This window comes from Bombus huntii, unplaced genomic scaffold (assembly GCF_024542735.1).
Source record: "Bombus huntii isolate Logan2020A unplaced genomic scaffold, iyBomHunt1.1 ctg00000072.1, whole genome shotgun sequence".
Classification (NCBI taxonomy): Eukaryota; Metazoa; Arthropoda; class Insecta; order Hymenoptera; family Apidae; genus Bombus; species Bombus huntii.
The window spans coordinates 26,586-45,134 of record NW_026099330.1 but is presented as its reverse complement, the minus strand read 5'-3'; the positions used below and the strand labels follow the sequence as shown (position 1 = coordinate 45,134).

General features: G+C 35.7%; 1 protein-coding gene across 1 annotated transcript in view; it reads right to left on the bottom strand.

Moving 5' to 3' along the window:
* LOC126876356 (venom serine protease Bi-VSP-like) overlaps positions 1-16,031 on the bottom strand; it is a 34,821-nt gene extending 18,790 nt beyond the window's left edge. Inside the window, exon 1 of the mRNA XM_050639213.1 lies at positions 15,555-16,031. The gene's annotated coding sequence lies outside the window, so the exon portion shown is untranslated. The remainder of the gene's footprint in view (positions 1-15,554) is intronic.
* Positions 16,032-18,549: the final 2,518 nt, after the last annotated feature.

The window sequence follows — 18,549 nt, the reverse complement described above, 5'->3', positions numbered from 1 at the left end:
CGATGAAATGTACTTGAAAGAGTCGACGGCACTGCAGATCGTATGCAGAAGGAGATTGGAAAACATAAGACTGGAGAACTACAGTGATTCAGCATCATTCTTTAACGATTTCGAAAAATTAATAAATGAATTAAAAAGTGCGGACGCACAAGTAAGTGAGAGGGAAAAGCTGAATTACATGCTGAATACGTTACCCGAAGAATACAGCTACATAGCGGACATAATAGACGCATTGAAAGAAGAGGATCAAACGGTAGCGTATGTAAAAAATAAAATAGAGATAGCAGAGAAGAAAAATAAATCCAATCGAGGAGAAAGGCAAACCAACGCCTTTTCTGCAAAAAAGGAAGGATGCTTCAGATGTGGAAGATTAGGACACTTTGCGAGAGAGTGTCAAAATGGCGTCCAAGCGGGAAGCAGTAACGGCTATTGGCATGGGCCAACACCTGGTCGAAACAGAGGAAGAGAGAACAAAGGCAATACGAGCAGAGGACGTGGAAACTTTCATCATCAATCAAGAACCGGCACGGGCGAGCATGGAAACTCAAGAGCAGGCATATGGACAGCAACGGCGCACGCAGCAAACAGCAGTGAGACGAATGAAATAAGTAAGAACGAAATAGTGTGGCTATTAGATAGCGGTTGTACCGATCACATAATTAATAATATAAATTATTTCGATAAATCTATCGACCTAAAAGAACCGGTAAATATATATTTAGGCGATAATAGACCGATAAAAGCGACAAAAGTTGGGAATGTTATAAGTTATTTTGAAGCATTCGGAAAACAAAATAAAATAAATATGAGGAAAGTATTTTACGCGAAAGAAATGTCCGCAAATTTGATTAGTTTAGGTAAACCAGCAGACGATAAGAATACGGTTATTTCCAAAGGAAATATTGCGAAAGTAATAGATGAGGATAATATACTTACAGCTCAGTTCAAAGAGAATGGGACATATAGAATAAAAAGTATATTGAAAGGGAAGAAGCACTTAGTAAACAGCGCCGAACGTAGTGGTATGAGTAAAAAGGAAAGATGGCATAGGATGCTAGGACACGTAAATTTTAAATATTTAGAGATTTTGGGTAAAGAGCAGCTAGTGACTGGCATACCGAATGAATTTGAAAAGGAACTTTTGAAATGTAGGGTGTGTATAGAAAGCAAAATGCATAACTTACCTTTCAAAAATAATCGAACTAAGGCTAGGGAAATAATGGAAATTATTCATACGGACGTATGTGGTCCCTTTAAGACTACCGGATTCAATGGAGAAAAATATTTCATTTCATTTATCGATGATTATAGTAAAATAGCTAGGATCTATTGTATAAAATCAAAAGATGAGGTCTTTGATTCTTTCGTACAGTTCGTAAATGAAGCCGAAAATTTAACGGGCAAGAGGTTAAAAATATTAAGATGCGATAATGGTAAAGAATATTTAAATAATCGAATTTATAAATTTGCTAGGGATAAAGGTATAAGAATAAATAATTGCCCAACATACGTACATGAATTAAACGGGACAGCGGAAAGGTATAATAGAACAGTGATGGACATGGCGCGTTGCTTGTTAGCGGAAGCGAAAGTACATAAAAGGTACTGGCCGGAAATAGTTTGTACAGCGGCATACTTGAAAAATCGAATATTAGCGAATACTATAGAAAGAAAGACACCTTTTGAAATATTCTTCGGGAGAAAACCAAGTGTTAAAAATCTACATCTATATGGAAGTAAAGTTTTTGTAAGAAGGCCAGAACAAAAAAGAGTTTCCAAATGGGATAAGAAGGCAGATATGGGAATTCTGTTAGGATATAGTGAAGTAGGTTAGAGAGTCCTATTAGGTGTAAAAATAACAGTAGCGACATGTAGAGGTCGTAGAAACAGACAAAAAATGTATCGGTTTTGAGGAGAATTCATTCGATGCAGTTAGCGATGATAGTAAAGATAATTATTTATTGGACAGCATGAATAAGGAAGAGTTAGAAAGTAGAGAAGATGAAAATGATAATAGTTCTGAAAGCGTAAAGATTCCTAGGAGATCTACACGTAATAAGAAAACTCCAGTAAGGTATCCAGAAAAGGAAAACAGTAGTGAGATTCACGCAAATTATTGTAGAGTAGATATCTTTTGCACATTTGAGGAGGCGATTTGTTGTGAAAATAGTGAAGTTTGGAAACAGGCTATGGATAAGGAAATAGAATGTCTCTATAAGAATAAAACTTGGAAATTGGTAGAAAGGGTAAAAGGCAAAGAAGTATTAGATGTAAAATGGGTTTACACGAAAAAATCAGAGGACAGGTATAAGGCTAGATTAGTGGTAAGGGGATTTCAACAAAGAAACGTAGCCGATGACATATATTCTCCAGTGGCGAGTAATCAGACCTTTAAGATATTGCTATCATATTGTTGTCAAAATGGAGTAATAATTGAGCAAATGGATGTAGAAACTGCCTTTTTAAATGGTGAAGTAACCTCGGAGGTATATGTAAATCAACCAAAGGGATATGCGGACGGAACGAATAGAGTTTGTAAATTATCGAAAGCGCTTTATGGGTTAAAAGAAAGTCCGAGGGATTGGTATGAGTGTTTTGATAGGTATGTGACGACATTGGATTTTAAGAAGAATAACATAGAGTTGTGCCTATATACTCATGGAGAGGGGGAAAATGTTGTTTATTTGCTAATATATGTAGACGATTTGTTAATCTGTAGTAAAAACAAAAAAAGGATACAAAATGTAAAGAAGCTATTACCTGATAAATTTAAAATGAAAGATTTAAGTGAAGTAAAAGAATATTTTGGAATAAATATAGAGTATGATTATATAAAAAATGAAATGAAACTAAGCCAAACGAAATACATTGAATCATTAGCGAACAAATATAAATTACAAAACAGCAAATTGTACTGTACACCAACGGAAACAAATTTAAAAATTGAAAACGCTGAGATAAATAGAAATGACATTGGATACAAGAATTTAATTGGCGCATTGCTGTATATTAGTACAAATACCAGACCCAATATAAGTTATAGTGTGAATTATCTTAAGTAGATTTCAAGATTGTTGTAGCGAGACACATTTTAAATATGCTTTGCGAATATTGAAATATTTGTACCGAAATATTGAAATATTTAATATTAAAGATTTAAGGTTACATTAGAAAAGGAATGAAAAGTGTGAAACGATAGATTGTTATGTGGACGCTGATTGGGCAGGAGATCATTTAGATAGAAAATCTACTTCTGGATATGTAATTAAATTGTATGGAAATGTAATCGGTTGGAAATCTAAAAAACAAAGGTGTGTGACAAAAGCCTGGACGTATGCAGAGTATGTAGCTCTATCGGAAGCGGTGAGTGAATTAATGTCTATTAGAGAAATTATGAAGGTCTTCAATGTAAATCTAGACAATAACCCTGTAAAAATTTATGACGATAACTCTGGAGTGATAAGTATAGCAAAGTACGGAAATTTCACAAAAAATTCTAAACACATTGAAGTTCATTACCACTACGTTCACGAATGCTTAAAGGAAAATAAGATAAATATAATTTAAGTAGGTACAGACGAAAATACTACATAGGTTCTCTAAGAGGTTTTTCTATGTGCGATAGTCGAATCAAAGATTTGAATTTTTAGATTTGATCTACAGTGTTTATATTTTCAATAATGTTAGAAATTTGGACTGAAAACTTACCACCATTGATAAAGCATACTGGCGTTGGCTTTCCGTCGAAGTATACAATTTTTTGAACGATTTCTCCCGATGCGAGGGGTGATTCTTGCTGCAGCAGAAGAGTATTATTATCTAATTTTAATGTTTTATTGGAGAGTTCGAATCGATATTGATTTAAACCGGGTAAGCCTAATATGCCGTCTTCTATGATAGGGAAATTATCATCTACTAAGGAAAATTCTATCTCTTTGTTGAATAAATTTAGTTTAATTTTGGAATTGGATTCGTATTTGGAATGTTCCATGGAGAATTTCTATGTGTCTGGTATTATTGTCCTTCCTGGGTAGCATCCTCGTTTAAGCAAGTTGATTCCTGCTCCCGAGTCAACGAAAAATCGCAATCCTCGTCGTCCTGGTAATTGTAGTCGTATTGTGGATAATCTTCCTGAGGTAGCATTGTTAATTCTGATTGTTCTTGAATGTGGTTTATTCCTGGAGGGGCTTTTGTTTGAGGCGGTATTCGAAAATTTTGGCATTGATTGGCAAGGTGTCCCAATCGATCGCATTTGAAACATTTCGTTTGTGGCCTTTCGTTTAATGGTCGATTTTCAAGCTTTGTAAAATTATTCATTCTTGGTAGAATGTTTTGTGTGGGTGGAGTTTTGTTATTCATGTTACTTGTAATCGTGAAGCGGTTACCTACTGGACGAGACGTCTGGTTACGATAAGATGGTGGAGTGGTTGTTTGTCGTGTCATCCGTCTGCGAGCGTTGTCTTCGCGAAAGTATTTTTCCACGTCCATTGCCTTTTTTTCTGCATCGATGATGTTTGGGGGGGGGGGATTAGCCAATAGCACGTGTCCTATTTCTGAACGAAGGCCTCTTACATAGTCAATCACAGAAACCATGTATAGTCGATCGTTCATCGCTCATCGAGTTAGTTCGTCTTTATATTCATTGGTAATGCTGTATTGAAGTTTGTTGAAAACACGTCGAAATCTAATGTTATAATTTTGCACGCTTTCGGTTATTCCTTGCTTTATCACTCTTAACTGATCTTGGTGTTCTCTTACTGATGCTTGAGTAGCTACGTTACGTCTTAATCCTTCGTACAGAGTTTCGAATTCGTTAATATGGATATTGCGGATTGTCATTGCGGCTTTTCCTACAATTTTCTCTATTTTGATCATTTTTAATAATAACGTTTGTTCGCTACACATCATTCTCATTTCTTTTATTTCACGAATAAAATCTTCTACACTTATATCGTTTTCTCCGTTTAGTATCGGAGATACTAAACAGCTTTTAGATTTCCAGAGTTTCCAGCTGTTGAATTGGATGGTTGGACATATGTTGGTGGCTTTTGTGGCATAGGTGGAGGTGGATTAGTATCGTGTTTTAATACTGATATATTATCGTCATCGTCAGTCATCATAGAACCGAATTCAGTTGATTTTACGTTTATTTGTGGTAGTTTAACACGAGAGAGGTTTCTACTTAATATTTCCATTTCGTTAGCGCGTTTTCTATTTTCTTCGTTCGCTAATTTTAAAGCATTCTTTATTTCGTTAAATTGTTGTCGAAATTCTTCGTTCTGTCTCTGTATTAAGTCTAAAATTGCTCTGGTAGAGGAATCGAGTGTTCCCGTTTTATTTTGAACTCCACTTGTAGAGGGTAAACTTGTCTCGGCTTTTGTGTCTTTCTTGTTCATATTGTCTCTTCGCTAGAGTTACTAGAGAAACTAACTTTTCGCGTTCTATATTGTTTAAAAGAATTCCGACTTTTCTCACCTTGATACGTAAGTTCGTAGAATGAGGTTCCCTTGCGGTGTTTTCCTCTGTGGCGCGTTCAAATGCGTTTGAGTGTCAAACTCGTTCTGTTGATTTGTTCTATGCTGACAGTGGCCCCGTTAATTTGGTCCACCGTGGTAAATTATTGACAGCAAAGTTCATAACACAAGTAGTTCGAATCCTTCGATCTTCAATAATGTCCGTAGACCGAAATCGTAACTTCGTTTACACTGAAGCGAATGGATCCTGGCAGGATCGCCAAAATGTCACGTAAAAATAATGGGAAAATAATAATAAAAAAATGTTGGGTTCTTGAACCAGAGTTCGAGGTACCTTTATTTTATAATAGGATTACAAGTGTGCGATTTGACCGTTACCGAAAGACTGAAAGACTCGATCAAGACACAGCCCTTCTAGATGTTCGTTTATCTTATGCCTATGTGCCGAATTCATATTCCTTTGTTTTGGGAGTCGGTGTCGTGTGCAAGGCTGTTCAGGTTTCCTGAGTCTGTTGGAGATATTTGTTGACGTTACATGTACGTCAAGACTGTGTAAGTGTCACGAGGCAAAACAATAATATGAGTCGCTCTCGATTTGCATCGTTCTCTAACTCATGCGCCGCTACATACTTATATAGCTATTATTTCTTACAACCTAGCGTATGCAGTTGTGTATGGGGCCTTAAGTTCACTGTTTATAGATACTGCTAGGAATTAATCGAACGAATTCAACGCAGTCGCGTTTACAGAGTTCCGTATTATCGGAAATGCCGAATTCGCGTGGTTTCGCTTTGACGTTCGTCCACGTTGACGATTGTTCAAAGAACAACCGAGAGGCCTCCGCGTCGCAGCTACGAAAGACATCGAAGCCGCGACACCCTTCAGTGACTTCCCTATCTTTTCCTAAAACCAAGGATGACGCAACTCAGGCAATCGTTACAAGCGTTCGAACTTCACATTTTCTTACCATACTATCAACAAAAAATGAAAGCTGGTTTTCAATGAGTCATTATATAATTATATGTCGGAGATGAAAGAACACCGGAGCCTTTGGAATTTTAGATAATCTCGCAACATTCTAACCTAGAGTCTACTATAGCTGTAATTGAACAATTGTAGTTATTCAATCCGATTGTAATTGTTCTAGATTAGTGACGGTGAGCTTTGGCTCGAGGTGACAGTCTGTCGCCCAACGTAGCCGCGGTCAAGGGATAAACGCTTTGCCTAACAAAGGTATGGAGTAATTCTATAGCTCTCCTTAAAAGAAATATTCGTGGCGACACGCGACAGTAAACATTCCAACGGTTTCTGTCCCGTGGCTCGCCACACGCAGACCCTATTCTTCGAGTAAGATGATTGCCAGATGTCGATGCGTCTCCGCAGTACATGTTCGGCTAGCTGGAGGGCCCGTTATAAATCTTAAGGTTTAGTTAACTAAAGTCCTTCAAACAGACAAACAGTCTTTGTCCCAACTACGGGAAGATAGGGGAGACATATTTTTCAACGAGCGGCGTCTCCCACTAGCAACTTTCCCTCGAGGGCGGCTAACATCTTTTTCTAACCACCGATATGGAGATTGACCAATTAGCAGCAACGTCAATTTCCCTTACTTCCTAAACGAAGGCTTTCCTCGACGAATCCGATGATCTCGTGTCCTTAGACACACCCCATTATAGTTTTCCTCTGTGACATCGTCGGGACGGGACGGGCATTCTTTTACGCGCTCCCGTCGACCAAAGAGTAACGTCTTTACGCTCAGCAATTATTTTTACGAGTCAGACTTAGATTCAGCGAGAACGCCCATCTGTCATCCCGTTGGCCGCGGATTCGTTATTGAACCGGAGACCACTGTCACTAGTGTCGCGGACGTCTCACCGCCGTGGTAGATTGTCAAAACCTGTGTTATTCATACCTGTGTCAATAAATCGTATCTTCGTTACACCGCAACGATGGCTACCTTCAATGAAGACTCCTCAAACACCGACAACCCTATCCCCAATGTCATTCCGACATATATATCCACCGAAAATGCGCTCTTGTAGACAAACGCTCGATTCGCGTCATAGCTTTTAAAGCTTGTCGCATCTCAATCCGTTGGAAAAAATTTTTCCTGTAGCATATTTTATTTTTACGAACCAACAAGGTCTTTGTTTATTTCCTTCTTTTTTTTTGCTCCAATTTCCCCATTGTTTTTTCAAGGATAGTATTTCAGAGCCACTAGTCAAGTTTATTGTAACAATAAACTTACGTTTCGGAAACATTTTGTGCTGTGAAACAGAATACACTAAAGTTTGAAGGTCACATCGATTTTCGAAAGTTTATAAATGGAGGTGTATGACAGTATCACCAGCTGTTGCTGTCCAAGTAACTCCAACATCGAAATACTACAACGATTCCAATCGAAAGCGCTAAGAGCCTTAATAGACGCACCTTGGTATGTTACCAACGAAACCATCCATCGCGACCTCAAGATACCTACAGTCAAAGAGGAAATAGCAAAATATAGCGACAGATATAGCAAAAGAGTCAAGAAACACCGAAACCCCCTAATCACTGGACTACTCGATACGACGGACCAGATTCGCAGGCTGAAGAGGCACTACTCGCTAGACCTAAACGTTAGATTCATTTAATTATCCAAATTAAGCATATGCACTTACTTATAATACTTATAAATTATACCTATCTATAATAAGTATTAACTTATTGTAAATAAACAGCCATGTCACTGCGCCACGCCGGAAAAATTACTGAAAATTCTCAACGCGAGAATTGATTGTAATTTCAACAAATAAATAAAAACAAAAAAAAAGCTGTTGCTGTCCCCAAGCGCCAAAATACGTTCTGACTACTATTTTATGTATCTCACAGAAGTATGTCTTCATTCATCATCTCCCATGCCATCCACCAACGTGTTCTTAACATGTTATCTCCTAGTAAAATATTGATGTTGAGTCAGATATCCAACTGAATAATCTTTTCGGTGTCTACTATAAGACATTTAAAACCAAGGCTCGTACACACGTGTGCTTATACGTCAGATGTAATACTTAACACGAAACCTGCTTATATTAATATTAAATTTATGCATAGTAGGATGTTCGACCTTTGTAAAAATGAAATTATAATACATACAGTTTCACCGTGGAAAAGTGAATCTTTCTAGCATGTCCACGCAAATGCAGCGGAGGGGAGGACTGTGCATGCACCAAACAACTTTACGTTCGTAATTTTTCACACAAATGTACAACTGTAGGGAAAAAATTATCTCTGATTTTTCGGATGTTAGGAATCGACAATATCGCATAACGGAATGCTGTGTTCTACGTATTCTATTTTTGTTACGAAAGTGGTACAAACGAAGTCCACGTAAGAATAGTACAACAAAATCGGTTGAGGTTAGGTTATCGTGCAGATATCGCGGCTTTTGCATTGGAAATCACGCAACTGCCAGTCTCGTCGTTCCTTGTAAACGAAAGAAAGGTATTGTAATCGGTCGGAATTAACATAAAACTCGTCGTTTCATGATAATACTGTGCATTCTGAATATGCTATGATTTGGTTTAAAATAATAAATAGTCCATTCTTGCATACTATTGCTCCAGCTTTACTTGTATTTTCGATATTGGTATAAATAGAAAGACAATTAATGTCGTTCGAGTCTATTTTCGGATCATTTATATTACGTTTAATCCATATAGTTATCATATGAGACATAGTATCGTAAAATTTGGAAGAATAAAACGTTCGTACAGGAAGTACATTTTATAAGAACTCCAACAAATCTGCGTGTGCACCTAAAATACAAACTGATAGTGATAGTGATTGTTCATAAGTTTATATACATTATCTAATGTCAATCGAAGGTATCAATTCTTTTTCTCCATAAGAGTACTTTTTCATTTATATGTGTTCAAAAATACATGTGTTCAACCGTGAAGCATATGTCACCTACAACGAAAAAGAGTTTTCCTATACTTAATATTTCCTTTATATACCTATGAAAGTCTATTCTTCGCGTAGTATGAAATTATGAATAAATCTGGAATATTGTTCAATCTGAAAAGAAAAATAACTTATTGACATCATTCATTGATACGAGATTCAGAATGTTTGTTTTGTCTTGCAGAAAAAGAAGGCAGCCCTCCCTTTCTTTTAATGTGAAATAGAAAGCGAAAATTTGAAAACAGATTTTTTGGAAATTTACTTGCAAATATCGTTTTCAATATCGTGATTTTCTTCCCAATGGTACTGTACTTTCAAATTTTCCAGTATCCCTCTAAAAACAAAAAGTCGAACCTCGTTATTGTTAACGTAGGCATTACAAGGAAGAGAAGTATTAGAAAGCAGCTCCTTTTTGTTATGGATTTCTTTATAATCATGTAAATAAGAAATTCCGGAAATTTTTTCCTAAAGAATTTAATTCTTGTGCTTTGATTGATAATTATTACACTACATACTAACTTTTCGCATACTGTTCGCGTCTAACAATTTCCTAATAATAACTACTTCAAAATAACATATGTTCTTGCACGAATTCAAAAGTACGTATGATACAATTACAATTGATTCTAAAATAATAATTATTTAAAGATATTAAGATACTAATTAAACGTTTCACTATATTTCAAAATCTGGAACAACAAATTTTTATTTATAAAAAATGAAACTGTGTTTATATATTCTTTGTCATGATGCTATTTCTTATTACCATGTCGACATTTTTTAAAATTCATTTTGTTATCTCTACGCAATATGAAAATTCATATACTGCTTAATATTTTTTACATATTATCCATCCACCGCATGATATCTCCTGAAAAATCAAAATATTAATGTTATATTATTACAATGCTTCTTAAATTTCAATTTTTGACAAATTTGAAATCCAATATATTTTGCACAATTATTATTTATCAAAAAATTCCAAGTTAGTAACTTTCTTTTCAAATGGCAAATAACATATACTTTGACTTACCTGTAAGTTTTTGTTCCTAATCATCATTTCCTCTTATAGAACATCATTATTGTTCTTATAATTACTACCAGTGTCATAGATATTGTAGTGGCTACAACTGAATTAATAGAAAATGATAAATAACTGTGTATAACACTAACACATAATTGTGTATAACAATGACAGATAACTTTTACTTACATATCAGTCGATAAGGGATTACTGTGATATCCTGTTGATGTTTCTTAAGGCACTTGATTAGGTGCGATACGGTATCATTCCTTATGGTATACTGTAGATAAGTATTTTAGAAAATAACAAGAATAAATCTAAATTATTCAGAGGTTCCAGTTTCGGCTTAGACATAAATACAGGGCCATTTGCAAAGAAGAAAGGGTGCGTTTCTACAGCCTCGTTATAGTAACCATGAATACCAATCTCTGAATTACTGGTTACTAAACATAAATATCCTATAAAATTTAATATATTTCTTTAATTTTTAATACATACATGAGTTAGTAGTTCTAAATTATGAATCATCCTACCTGTGATATTACGCTTTTCCTTATAATATCATCACTCGAGTGAACAACATTAAGATCATGTAAACCATGTCATCCTATCTTACTGTGAAGATACTTAGTTATGTTATCTAACATTATAAAAATATCATCAAATTCAAGTCCTTTTATTCACATCACATGGCCACGACGATCTGGTTCTTCGTTATATAATGTTCTAAAATTTGTCGTATATATAGGATGTACAAACCGTGATATCAAGGTATCAGTTCTTCCTTCCCAAGGGACAGTTTCATTAAAATTCTGATAGAATTAAAAATTAATTATTAATATTCTAACAATCATATATGTTAAATACATTATAGTCAACGATATATACCTGAGCGAATGTAGGGGTGATTCCTTGATAATTATAAATGTCATCAGCCCACATCATTGTGCCACTTCTTTGTACTCCAGCCTCTAGATTAACAGCCTAAACAAACATACGAAATTTTATAGAAGCTGTACAAAATATAGTATATATGCGCAATATTGAAGCGTTCAAGGGGATATAAAGGTAATGTACATCACATACACGTGTACTCTCATGCAACAAAATACAATTAGATTTAATAGTATAAGCTCTTTTATTCATCATAATAGATTGGAAATTTAAGTGTCTTACGAGGGTGAGTAAAAAGTTACCCGCTCTGTCGGTGTAGAATTTATTTTAAGCAATTGTCAAAAAAGACATACATCATTTTTTGACATAATCACTCGATTTCTGTATACACTTTGTCCATTTGCCGAAGGACCTTTATATTTTCTCATTAAAAAATGTTTTGGGCTGAGCTGCGAACCACGAATGCATCGTCGTCTTCACCTTTTCATCAGCTTTTTCGGCATCCATCTCGCACAAACTTTTTAAAATCCAAATCTGTCGTGTACTATTGCATAAGCAGAGCCGTGGCTGATTTGCAAATGATTTGCCACATTATCCACTGTCACTCGTCTATTCCATAGAGCATAAGTTCATGAGCACGTTCAATGTTGTCATCGTGGATGTGGACGGGCGTCCAGCTGTTTTTTCATAACACTTGTGCGATCTTCTTTGAACTTTTGTGCCCATTCAAACACACTTCGTGACAAAACACTTTCTCCATAATGTGCATTAAATCTTTGATAAATATAGGCATCAAACATAACCTCCGACCACAAGAAACGAATCACAGCATCCTGCACTGTTTTCCTGCAAATCACCATTGCAAAGCGCCATTACTCGCGCAACGGTCACAAACGAATTGACGTAACACAAAGAAACCTGCGCAGCAGCACTGAACAGATATTGACGTCATACGAAGAGTGCAGATGGATCAATACGGTCGACAGAAGTTTTAACTATCTGGAGTGCGGATAAATTTTTACTGAGAGTCGTATAGGAATCTATAATCTGTAAGTACACCTTTGGCTGAATGGAAATTTCTCTTACATATAGTCAAAAATGCAGAAACTGTGTATTGAATTGGAAAGTGATAAAAAATAAGTGAAGTTTCGAGGTTGCATGTGATTGCATGAGTACACAGGACGTTTTTAGCGAATAAAAAATAATTTTGAAAGACACGAGACTTATCTTGTATTTTATGCACTCTCTGTGTCCGAATTTCCAGAAGCTCTCTATCTTATGAAGTGTTTTAGATTAGCCGGAAAATTTTGTACGTACATACAAGAAGTATACGATCTAAGTGGAATATTCCATTATTCTCTTGATACAAAAGAAACGAAATTTACAGAACTTCTCAGAAAGTTGGTTTATTATTACCAAATTAATAGAATTAATATACGTTTATCATCTTTACATACCTAAGTTGTGGAGGTTTATCGTGCGTAAAAAATTAGTGTCGTTTCAAAGTTACATTTCGTACATTTTAAGCCTATAATTTGTAACGTACAAAACAATGTAAATTTGAGCTGTTTCTTATCTCCACAATAAGAAAATCCAACTTTACGTTTTTTACACAATGATATTTATGGAACAGTAATATCATATTATTGCATCGCTTGGAGAATGAAGTCAAGGTACGATGTGACCCTAGTGTAAACGCTGGGATACCCAGCTGTGCCGCACTTATAAGCATAAGACACAATACCTATTAAATACGAGGTTAATTCATGTTGTATCAGCAGTGATCCGCCGCGGTCAGCCTGAAAGGATCGTTAAATTTTTAATCAAAGATACTGAAATATATCGATCGAATTGTATTGAAATTATACTTATATACAGTAATAATCTTCTATTGATTTGTGTATTGAAATACTCCAATTTATAACGTACATGTTATATGTATTTTGAGCAAAACTAAGATTAGAGGAAATTAGATTAAATACCATAACGAGGTGTGAGAAGTGGGCAAAACTATTAAATTGTGTTTATCTATTATTTTTAATGTTTAAGACGTCGATTTGATGTTAATTCGAATCGACGTGTCTTCAGATACCGTATAGTTTGTAGTAACTCTGTAACTTAATTACCGTATAAGAATCCTCTCCACCCTGAGCATGTTCGGCGCATATTATACCATCAGTGATATCAGGTGCATTAGGAAATTTGGAATAAGCTATTTTGCATTCGGCGTTCTTAATCACTGGCATTTGTACTTCCATTAATGCATTACGTCGTGGTCGTCCTACGAAGAAAATAAGAAAGATATTTAAGACTGGAACTATTTAATTTTATTATAAAATTGATATCACTTACTATATCTTAATGCTCCCGATCCAGCAACAAGGGGGTTATAGCCGACGAAGTTGCTCTTTCGTAGGGGCTCTTTTGTACAAATGGGATATACGTACCCTGAAAAATAAAAAAATAAATGAAAATGCAGGAAACTAATGACCAAAAGTATGAGAAAGAATTATACACGCTTTATGACACAATATATGTGTACAGTAAGAAATTTCAGGATATGATACTTCAGTAATACTCAATAGCATATATATATATATATATATATATATATTTGAGGACTTACTCGAAAATGGCACCTCCTCCACCAATCTAAGAATGGCAATATTATGATTGTGTATGTTTTCTATTCCATCCATATGTGCACAATGTGCTGCGGTCAAAACATGCCTAGCCGATATCAGGGAACCTCCGCACTTCCATAGTGGTTTGTCTGGGTTTCGGGGATTACGAAAACCTAATGCAGCGATTCATGGCCAAGCGCCTAAAATGCAATAGTCATAGTTGTGAATATACATAATTTTTTCTCACATAACGAGTAACAACGATTATTACCTATTCGAAATTCGATCATACAGCAGACGATAAGTACATACGTACAAATACTCTGAAACAGAGATTTGATAAAGACAGAAATTAAATTTTTATTCCAGTGGAATACAAATTATTAAATAATTCTATATAATTTCTATTTGAACTATACTGAACTATAAAGTTCAAACGTGTAATTTCTGCCCTAACAGTTTTTGATCTCTATCCATATTATTACTCCTATATCAATTTTTTATTTCAAGCAAAAAGATACTCTTCCTAACATGAAGTAAAAGAAAGAAATAATTCAAGTTAATAAGTAAAGTTACTACCGATAAAATCATAGCATTATTATTTAGTCTAATTGAAATGTACATTGATGTGCTGTTTAATGCCTTTAAAGTTCATTCTTTGCAGTAAATGGCTTATTATTAATCGGAAAGAAAGACATAAAACGTACCAAGTTCAGCTGGTTTACCATCGACCACCCTGGTATGAGAGACGTTGCTAAAACCTCAGTATGGTGGTCGCAAAGCCTTATATTTATACACAGTTTTTATTAAAATTTCTCTCTTCTCTTTGTTTGGATCGTTCGGACAGCAAACGATCGTAACATTGCCCTGGTATCTGCACACTGATCGTCTATAAAAATCGGTGGCTGTACGGTACTGTATCTGCCATATTTCTTGCAGAGGTTTACATTTTCTGTAGTCAAGGCACCTGCCTTCTTGATTGTCCGGTGTGGTACATTCTGGATCAAACAATTTTAAAACATTTATACAGTTCAAAGATGCGTAAGAAAGCGACACCGATTACTCAACTTTCGAAGTAAAAAGCCGATCGAGTCCACCGGATTGCCCTACAGACACGTATTAATCCGTAAGAGTTAGTCATCATGTTGATAATAATTATCTAAAGAAACTTTTCACGTGAAAATATAAAATTTTAATTGATTAGATATTGTGTTAGCCATACTTAAGAAAGAAAATGAAAATGAATGAAATGAAAGAAAAGGACTACCTTCAACCTCATTTTTTAAATAAACACTTTGTCAGTTTTGCGGTAAATAAGTTCTTAGGAATTCAGGACAGTTTTTAGTGAATCATTTTGTTTCGACCGTTCGCGGAGAGACGCGATCGCGAGATAGCACGTCAACGAGAGTTGTAATTTCCCGTTACGATTAAATAATCGACGCCACGAACTGATCAGTTCAGTAGTTCAATGAAATTCCACAGAATTAACACAAATAAATTAATGTTTATTTCAACAACTTATTAACTAGAAAGATATAAATGGAACAAAAAAAATGTAACTGCGTTTTGGTTGATAAGTAATGCGCGACATACCACCTGTGTTGACGGTTCGACTTCTCGAAAAGTTCTGAACGCCTTTCGATTTTTTTCGTTTTTTCTGGAAGGCGACCCCCACTACGTTCGGATCACGCCACATTCTTTTACGCGAGGTAAAATAACGACCACGAGTCGACGTTTCTGGAAGTCGCCCTGCTTAATGAATCATGCGCTTGCCACTACAATGTTTGTTTGCCGGGCAGACGCGACGGTCCGTCTGCGACATTATAGTGCCGCGATCGATAGTTAAGAATATGACCTATGGTAAGCCGCATGGCGTAACATTCTCCCCCCGTTGAGAGGGTACCGATCAAACTAGCGAGGTGTGGTTGAAGTTCCCATCTTATTTCGTCTCGGTGGCTAGTTGTTCGGGTTTCTCGAGATCGGGTTGAATTGGCAGTGGGACAAGCCTTTTGACGCCCCGATCCAAAATGCTTTTTGCCGTCTGAACTGTAGCTGTCCGGATGACACTGTCACGACCGGCATACTTCAAATCCGACGGACTGACGATAGAGATAAAGCACTCGGCGACAATGTATATCGCTGAAGTGCCTAATGAACCATCAACATCCCAACGGTCCTTCCACCGAAGGTTCTAGAAGAAAGAGCACGTGGCAACGGTCGCGGACGCCTAGCAAATGCATGGACGGTGGGGATGTTGAGGGATGACAAAAGAAAGTAATCGGATCCGATCGAAAGTAAAATCATAAGAGTCAGTCTTAAAAAGTCACGCCCAGAGTTCGGAAGTAGATTGTAAAGTGTATTGATGTTAGAAAAAAAATAAAGTTTTCTTTTTTTTATTTTTTACCTCAAATTCCTTTTTTATTTTGTTATTTTACGTGACAACACCATCGGCGCCTGGATGAACTCGGCCCAGAGGCCAATGCATGGAGGGAACGTTGTCCTCTCTGAGGATGACGATTGTGCCCTTTTGGATGCTGTGTCCACCCTTGCTCCATTTATTGCGGTTGGTTAGCTCGTTCAAATACTCCTTATGCCAGCGGTTCCAAAAATGTTGTTTAAGCTGTTGGATATGCTGCCATTTGGAGAGTCGGTTCGATGGAATGTCTCTGAAATCTCGATCACGTAAGCACATTAATGAATCGCCAATGAGGAAATGTCCGGGAGTGAGGGCTAGGAGATCATTTGGATCGGTGGAGATAGGAGTTAGCGGGCGGGAATTGAGGACTGCTTCTATTTCTATGATAAGAGTATTACGGTGTTAAGCTCATATGTTTCTGTTTCTCCACTCGCGCTGCGCCATAATATCCTTTGATATTTCCGATCCTCTGGTCGTACGAGGAATTGCCGATACATTTTCTCGATCTCGCCAGTGAGTACGTACTGATGAGCGCGGAATCTAATTAATATACAAAATAAATTGTGAATTGATTCGAGAATATAGGATTTCCCCATTTTCATGATTATCGTGATTTTTGTATAAATATATTTTTGAAGATACTAATAATTAGGTACTTATAAATTAGTATTATCAATTATTTTGCATTTATAATTCCGCCTCTAGTATAAGTGTTAATTGAAAACTAACTTTATGTTTCAAAAAGTACTAGCAAAGTCGTTGAGTAACAAGCCACTGATGCTAACACAAATAGCATTGTCGTAATTAAATATTTCTAAATATTCATTTTTCATTTTGAACCTGTAGAAACAATTTATTATATATACTATTAGCTAAGTAATTGCATATTTAATTAAGTCGAAATATAAAACTTAGTTATTTTAATAATTTAAAAAATAAAAAACTGACAAACATTTCAATTTAATTTATGGTTGGAACAAAAGACATTTCATTAATTGAAATATTGCAACGCAGAGTACTTTCCAAAATACGCCGAGAGTATTCCTGATGGTGAAACGAGCGTTGCTTCATCGAACGCAGCTAAAGAAAACAACATCTATGTAGTTGGTGGTACGATGCCTGAAATAGAGGGCGATAAATTGTACAATACCTGTACTATTTGGGGTCCCGATGGAACTTTGATAGCAAAACACCGAAAGGTAAGTAATATATTCCTTTATGGCTTTGAATTTGAAAATATTGGGGCGAAGAAAGTGACTCTATCTAGGAATAATTTAGGAATATACATATGTACATACGTATACTATAACCAATTCTATAATTTACGGTTTATAAAATACGTTATGATACGGGAAACGCCCATTTTTGTTGTAATGTGTTTGTGTTGTATAAATTTTTCAAATACTTAAAATATTATTATACTTATTTTTTCTCCTTTTTAAACATTATTAAATGATAAGATTTTTTAATAAAAGAAAGTGATAAAAACGCTGTCAGTTATTAAATAAAAAATAATTAAAGTTTAGGAGTTGGTAACTTTGATATTAAATTACAAAAGTTGCAGCAATAGAATTAGCGACTACATTTTTATGTTATTAGGTACATCTATTCGACATCGACATTCCTAATAAGATTACTTTTCGAGAGAGTGATTCACTCAGTCCTGGTAACTCCCTAACGACGTTCGATGTGAAGGGCTGCAAAATAGGTATTGGCATTTGCTATGATATTAGATTCGAGGAAATGGCACGCATTTATCGGAACAAAGGTACAGTAACTTAATCGATCAATACTTAACTAGCAAAAAATTAAATATCTTTCTTAAATATATTCTATATAAAATTAATATAATCTGTAACTCTGTATAAACAGAAGCTTAATTTAAAAAAACCAGTATATTTGCTGAAAATGAAACAAATAAAAGAATTAAAAGCACAATAAGAGGACTGTCCTCGCATATTCAGAAATGATGGAATGTGAACCGTGCAACTACGAAGTTAATTGGTATTCGGTAGCTTCATATTTCCTGCTTCTCTGGGTTAGGTTGCCAAATGCTGATATATCCAGCGGCATTCAATATGACCACTGGACCACTGCACTGGTCATTACTTCAGCGTTTCAGAGCGAATGATAATCAATTATACGTTGCCTGCATATCACCGGCTCGTGTTC